We start from the raw sequence: 8,148 nt of genomic DNA, 5'->3' as shown, positions 1-8,148 counted from the left end.
CGACTCGGTTATTCTGGGAATGAGCTCAACGTGGTTGATTGACAGCCAGTTCCAATCAAGGAAATTGCCATACTGGCCAATCCCAATCAAGACTGGCCTGCAAATTTCTTGACGGGCAACTTAACCCTAATGAGGCGACTCATGCCAAAACCAGAAGGTAAGTAGAAGCTCACCTGAACGATGCTGGAAAAAGAGCAAATATAAAACAAATCTGTAGGGCAGTTATGTGTGACAAAAAGTGTTGATATTACATCTTCTGTGAATATTATTGTATTTTTGGACCCAGCACACCTGCTGGTAATTACTAAAAAAGTAGACTGTAACAGTCTTTGGAGAAAAGCAATTTTTGGTCATTAGAAAACTGACAGAGTCAAACAAACAGCAGCAGACAACATGGAGCAGAGAACACAGTTCACGTCTGGCTCGGGGAAGAAACAAGAGTGTCTGTTTTTAGGACTTGGAGAGTCAATTGATTGTCGAGGGAGAACATTGCTGCTGCCGGGTTAATTTGATCCACATTTTGCAAGGGGGAGTGGGTGGTTGGCTCGAAGCACTACAGTCTTTCGGGGTTTTCGTACTGATGAGTAAGACAGCACCCCCAGCTCGTGCTGGCCAGACACAAGCTGGAGGCCTTGGAGGAAGACAACATCAAATACTTCTACAGTATGGTGCAGAGCAGGATTTAGGTTTCCTCGATCACACATTGAAACTGTTATCCCAAGTCTGAAATTGGCCTTTGTAAGCTAGTCTGGACTATAAAAGTAGCCTTTAAGCCTTCTATTTATAAATTCCTCCTACATCAATATTCATTTTTGTCACACTGACAGTCAACTACACAAGATTACATCAATCATCGTCTAAAGTCATTATATATTTTGGGAAGTTTGCTCAGAAAGAGCTCCATAATTATCCTTGGAACAAGCATAGGTCTCTTTTTGTTTTAATGAAAATTCCAGTTGTCTAAGTCAAAGCCAGGCAAGAACAAAGCTCAGATGTAAGACTGAAAGCAGAGGACAAACAATAACAAAGCATTTATGCAACAATTTAAATGCTTGTGGTAATTAATTGTCAGTTGTATGCAAACAGTATGCAGACAGTGCTGTGGAGGGGGAGAAAAAAAAAAAAGAAAAATTCTTTTGAAATTTCAACGGCTGCACCCCTGACACTGATATGATCTGAGTTTCAAAGGGATTTTTTTTTATGTCTTCAGAACAATTTCTGGTTCACTTTTTGACCCTTAAATAAAGTCCAGCTGCTAGACCCTCTGAACTATTCGCTCTTTTACCCTCCTCCCTCCATCTGCAGAAGGTGAGCCTGTTTGCCCCTGGAGGTGGGGGTTTATTGGTGGAGACGGCATACCGAACTACACGTTCAAAATGCTGAACAAACCCTGACCCCTCCCCAAATACCCCATCCGGTCCTTTAGTTTGACCCCCGACTCTATGCCTTGCAGATATGGAGGTCTGCATAATGTTGAAGGATATAAGCTATTCTCTACTTTTTTAGCATGACTTGAAAAGAGGCCTCTTTCCTCGCAGCCCCCTCGAAGCTGCAACGGATAAAAGCCGTCACGCAGAGGGATTTGGGACATGAAAGCTGAAGAATTTACATGCACTTCAAATCAGTTTACAACTCCCTTTGTCTTCTGAAAAAAATGCCTTCACATGAAGAAAGTAGGGGGATATTCTGCAAATTGAGCAAAAACTGGTGGAGGATTTGGCGAGGCCAGTGCTGCCTTGGCGCGTCTGGCTGATGTTGCAGGCAGGATGTACCACAGTGAAGGTTTAGGGTGGCTGTTGTAAACCGAGCTGCTTCGTTCTTTGCAGGAAAAATAAACAGAGGGCCTGGCCTGAAGAAAGTCATGAGTACAGTGGAGCGTGTGTTCCCTCTGTGAGCTGACACATTGTTGCAGGAATAACAGTCTGAGAGGCCGCTTTCCATGCTTTTGCACGTGCACACACAAATGCATGGGCACACTCACATGTGCACATCTTTATAAGTCCTCTTTGGTTCTTTACTCTCTCTCTCGGAAAGCACTCACACAGGTTCCCAACTCACATCCCTGCAGGACTCCTTTTCCTCTGCGCCGCTGTGATAACATTGTGACTGGATATGGAATGGAATAAAACCACCCTCCTTTCCTGCTCAGCTTCCACTCCTCTATCATTCATCCTCCATCCAAGCGGGCCCCCTCCACACACCCAGCTCTCCATCCCTCTCTATTTTTAGCGGCAGTGCTGCTATTCTGGAATTTGTTGCTGACTGGCTGCTGTTGGGTGTCTGGGCGGCGATCTCTTCTGGAATGTCTGGCCCACTCTCAAACCACTCCAGAGTCCCAGTGCAGGGCGGCCGGCTCGGGGCTCTGATTACAGCTTTAAGCCCGCTGTAGCTGTACGCTCGCTCTTCCTCCAGCAGAAACTCAAAGCTGGAGCGAAGGGAGAGAACATTTCTGTGTCCTAAACCCTGAGCTACATTTGAGTACAACTAGGCTTTTGTCTGTGTTTATCTATACTTGTGCTTTTGCACTCGTATTGATTATGTAATGGGTACAAAAATATGTTCAAAGACTTTATGAACCAAACCATTCAATTTTAGAGTTAACACTTGGTTTTTGGTTGAAACAATAGTTGTACAGTTTTTCACTTTCTGGCAGAGTGTTAGATGGAGATGAGACCGATACATGTGGCAGTTGCATTCAAGACTACCAGGCGCCAGTTAGCTTAGCTAAGATAGAATGGAAAAGTGGGAGACAGCTAGTCTTGCTTTGCCCCAAGGTGACAAATCCACCTTCAAGCACCTCAAAAGATCTCTAATTAACACACTGTATCTCATTTGTAGTGTAGAAAATGTCAATTTGCCGTTTTCTTGGATGGATCTAGTTGTCAGGCAACCAGCAGAAACTTTGCAAAGTTTTCAAAATGTTTTTTGCACTTGTACAAATTGGGCAAATACGATATATGCTTGCTTTACCGATGTCAGGAGATGGACTGAGCCACTGCCTGCTGGCTATAGCCTTGTTTTTTGGAGAAACAAAGGAATCAACTTGCTCCACAAGAACACACAGTCATAAAGCAAATAAGCACATGTCCCAACATCTTGAGCTATTCCTCTTAGGTAACGGTTGGGGTTAGTCATGTCATGGTTATGGTTAAAGTTTGGTAAAGTCTCCAGGAAACGAATGAAAGTCAATGCAGTGCAGCATTTGCTTACGTGTTTTGGTGTGTCTTGTGTGTGTGTGTGTGTGTGTGTGTGTGTGTGTGTGTGTGTGTGTGTGTGTGTGTGTGTGTGTGTGTGTGTGTGCTTGTGTGTGTGGTCCATGAAAAGAAAATAAGCAGCACTAATGGGAAGTTTTTCCTGTCTTGGATCAGGCTTTAGGGGTTTCAAAGCAAAATTGTTTGCAGTGGAGGGAACGCCGTCCAAGCCCACCTGTTGCTCATGATTGCAGAGATCCGCTTGAGCTGGGCCTTGTCGAGAGACATACTGCAGTATGCCACTCAATAACATCAATGGACCAGGCAGGGCCATTCATTCCACAAGATTACCCAAGCAGAGCGGTGTACTACAATGCAATAAGTACATTATAGGCATGCCTAAGCAATGGCAGAGATGGTAAGTCGGTGGTGTTGCTCATGTTACTTTATCACCGAAACATTCATACATGACAGAACTATTTAGGACAATACTGCTGCTTGTCATACCAGTAAATTACGGCCCTGTAAATGTTTTTCCCCCAGGCCACAATGATGCATTTTATGCACATTTCCATCATGTTTAATGATGAAGTGGCAATGAGAGTTTATCCGGTGAGGGAGTGGTTTCCCCCAGGCTAGGTGATTAGGGCATGAACAGAAGGGTGTAAAGATAACATGATGGGACACAGCCAAGTCATTTAAAACACGTTTGAGTACACCCATTGCCTCTTCAGAAGCCAAGAGGGAAAAAATGCTTGTATGGTATGTAACCCTTTCATTGTAAATGAGTGAACTCTTCATCCTGTCGATCCTCGAGCTACTGATAAGAATTCCCATAACAAAACATCTTGTTCTTGTTAGCATTAGGATGTACACGGGCGAGTATGAAAAGTGTACAGTCAGCAGTGTGAGCATGGATGCAGTTAATTGGCCCTGGCTCTCAATAAGGGGATGTGGGTTTAGCTCCAGTATGGTGGGGCCGAGTCTAGGCCATAGAGAGGGAAGAGTGGAGACTGGGAGGAAGCCCGTCAGACGCTGTGGCCAGGACGTCCAGCTAACTGGCCAGTCAGGTAATTAAACAGCCTTCAGCACCATGTATGAGAGATGTCTCTCTCCAGAGTGTGAAAGGGCTGGGAAGCAAAGTCGTTCTTGGCTAAAACTCAAAGATGTGCGGCCTGGCTGCTCTGGGACCCAATCCCATGGCCGCAGGGTTTTAGCACGGCTGGTTTTAGCTCATCCTTCAATTTGGTTTTTTGTTTCGGAGGCTTTTTCGTTTACCAACCCCCCACTCCAATCCAATTCACCCATAGCTTTAAGTAGAAATACAGCAGAAAGAGCTGGAAGGATGGATGGATCCCCCAGCTGGATAACATTCCTCTGGTTTCCACTTGTGTCTGCTTCTCCTTTTTTATGGGTCAGTGTTTCTGTGATTAAAGTTTCTTTTCCTTTTCCCCCCTCCCTCTGCTTTTCCACTCTCTTTCCATTCATAGCTATTTTCCTCTCTGCCTTTTTCGCTTGTCCGTTCTTCATGTGAATTTAAATAGTCACAAAAACTGACCAGGGAAACTCCCCGTCCACTTTTATCCTACGGCTGCTTTAAAAATAAAAATAAAGTTCCTTTGTTTCAGCCTGTCAACATATTCATTTTCTACTGGATAAAACAGCTCGCAGTAAGTACTTTGTTGTCTCTGTACAGTGTGCAGCGGGTTTGCATCCACACAACATGTTGTAACATCACTATCACACTTTCTCACGCTCTGCCACCCTTCAACAATATCTCTTCGGATTGCCTTATCATTTGTGCCAACTGACTGGCCATCCTCAAATTGACATTCCAGTGATTGATATGAGGACGGGCGTCGACTCTGTGTCCTGCTTCCTCTTCCTCCGCTGCTCTCCACAAGTGACTTTTTCACACGAAGGGGGGCCATGAGATGAAAGATTTTGGCAGCATAAACCTGTGACAAAACAGAAAATATCACGTCATGCTCAAGTACAGTATGGGGCGTTTGCATGTTAATAAATCAGCAGCACTGTGTCCAGAAGCCGGATCTATGACCAGAACCAGCCAAACACATGTTTACTTTAGATTCCAGGCTGAAATGAGATTTCAGCTCATCGTTATAGAATTAGATTGTACGCTTTTTCCACATCCAGTCAATTTATCCTGTTAGACAGTAATCAAATTCAAACAGTCTCATGTTTCAGCAGCTTGTACACTCGGTTCCTTACGATAATCAGCTCAGTACAGCTGCTGTATATACCGTAGGACCACATATCACCGTTTTTTTATCTGACCTCTTTGAACCTTCGCCACATTGAGATAACTTGGTAGTAAAACCCTTGTCTAATCTCTGTCAGGGTGGTCCATGCACCATTGTCTCTCTAGAGGGGAAAAAAAACTTCCCAGGAGTATGTGGGGCCTGACATTTGCTATCCCATTACAGCCCACCTAAGACACAGCCATGCACATAAAACAACGTGAGACACAAGGTAATGAAGTGCTAACCACTGAGGTAATCACTCTCGGAGCGCAGACCCCCTTTCCCCTTCCCTTCTTGTCCTTTCACCCTTGGTTCTTCTTTTCCATCCTTCTTCTATCCCCATGTGCTTTTTTGTTTTTACAATAGTATGTCACCGACATAGAGATTCCACCAGATAAATGAAAATGTGTTTTTGTCCCGAGCATGCTTGTGGGAATGGAGACAACTATGAGGAGGTTTTGTGGTTCCTCTCATGATGAGGGGATTAAAAGCAGCCCCAGGGGGATGAATACATGCTTCTTGGATTGATTTAAGAAAAGAGGAACATCCCAGACAGATATCAAGGTCTGCGTTGCCTGCCAAGACGCGGGGTGGGGAAATTCTTTTGGGAACGGTTGAGTTTCAAATAAAAGCAACCACTGTGCAACTACAGGTGAGTCCCGTTTGATGCTCACTTAAGGTGACATTTGGATGGGAGTGCTGTGCTTTTCTTCCCAGGCGAAGATACAAATCTTCCCTTTGGCAGCTGTGGTTTGTTGGGGTGGGGGATGTCTTGTCTTAACATGGTAGATAGACTGGTGAGTCGTTCCTGAAAGATTCCCTTTATGAGTGATGGCCATCTGGGCCATTTCTCAGTATGTGTGTGTGAGCGTGTATGGTATGATTTCCCTTTTTTCTTTTTCTTGTTTAGCAGTGAAATGTTGAAGGAAAACAAATGAAAAGATAGCGCTTTGAAAATGGATCTGTCCCAGCAGCCCTCCACCACCACCACCACCACCACTAGTGCCGCCACCTCCCTCCTCCTCTTCAATCCTGACCCCCTCCTCCCTCCACTTGTGCAGGCTTGACGAAAGAGTATACCTCTGTTCGTCGCACGCAAGGGTGGGGGTGCGGGGAGGGAGGGAGGGAAGGTTTGGGGTAAAATGAAAAAGAAAAAGACTTCGCGAGGGAGGAGGACGGAGTGATGGAGACAAGAGGAGAGGCGAGAGTGATGTTAGAGGAAGATCCATTTGAAGAGGCTGATGATAAATAATGTAGAGTAGCAAGAACAAACTGAGGGAGAATAAATGGAAGAGATGTTGCATGTACGGGAGAAGGAAGGAGAGAGGTTTCTCCGGACAGCTGAAGAATATTAGGAGGTTCAAAATGTCTGAGTAACTGTACAAGGGGCAAAGAGTGGGGGAGTGTGGTTTACCAGAAAATGAAAGGATGGGGGTGAATGGTGAACATCGCAAACAATTGCCTATTTGATCCAGCACACATTAGGGTTCATTTGGAGTTATGTTCTGAAGAATGTTTAAGGAAATACTTTGGGAAATATTATTTCCCTATTTGCTTTCTTGCCAATAGTTGAATACAAAGAGCAATGCCACTCTCACGCCTGTCGGGATATGACCGCAGGAAATTCTTGCACCCAACCTAGAAACAGCTCGTTACGTGCACAGTACACGTTGTTAATTAGTGATCTTTAGAGGTTTTGGTAGGTGGATTTTGTTTCTTATCTTCTGACATAGCGAGGCTAGTGGTTTCCACAGAAATACTCTGTTGACCCTCATGGGGAAATTGGGTGACATTACAGTTGCTAGAAATATCATCCATTCATTATCTGTAACCGTGTATCCTCATCAGGGTCACGGTGGGGCTGGAGCTTATCCCAGCTGACGTTGTACTGAAGTCGGCAGTTCATCACAGGGCGAGACAAACTCACATTCACACCTATGGGTAATTTAGAGTCACCTATTAACCTATGAAGTGCATGTCTTTGGACTGTGGAAGGCTAAAAGCTGTGGAGAACTCAGGGCATCTGTACACTACAAGCGATACCTCGCACATGAATAGATTCATTCAATATACTGTTGATATAAAAAATATTTATCAGTGCAGCTTTAATTACAAAGAAAAGGACTGAAACTATGAGCTGTCTTGGAGGATATCATTTCCATTCCTTGACAAGAGAGAACAATGCCGCCACTTCATTTTTCACATGCATTTTTTTTTCCTCACATGAACTTTGTTCAGTATCCAACTCTTACCACCCTCTTACAAAACAATTATTCTGTGATTAGCGAGGAGCTGCCATAACTTGTTCCTCTGACCACTAAAGCATTTTCCACCAAGACGTTCAGTACCTGACAACATCAAAGACAGTAAGAGACACACACACCTCCCACACATCTCCTTCTCAAAGCACAAATCTTTCATACACTAATGACACACTATAGTGGTGAGCTATGCACCGAGAAGGGTGGGAAAGATTAGTGAACTGACAGACATTCCTAGAAGCTGATGTCAACGTTCTATCGCAAAATATGCTCAATATGATATTACAAACCAAAATATGAACCCCTTGGACAATGTGAGAGCTGATATGTTTGGACGAGGGTGGTCCCCAACTGGCTGACCTGGAGGTCAAAATCATAACTCCTGAGGTAGAAATTCCTCAGTCCAGGTCCAAGGAGAACCCCAGAAAGGTG

This window comes from Larimichthys crocea, chromosome XXI, assembly GCF_000972845.2.
Source record: "Larimichthys crocea isolate SSNF chromosome XXI, L_crocea_2.0, whole genome shotgun sequence".
Classification (NCBI taxonomy): Eukaryota; Metazoa; Chordata; class Actinopteri; family Sciaenidae; genus Larimichthys; species Larimichthys crocea.
Note: the sequence above shows the minus strand (reverse complement) of the source record.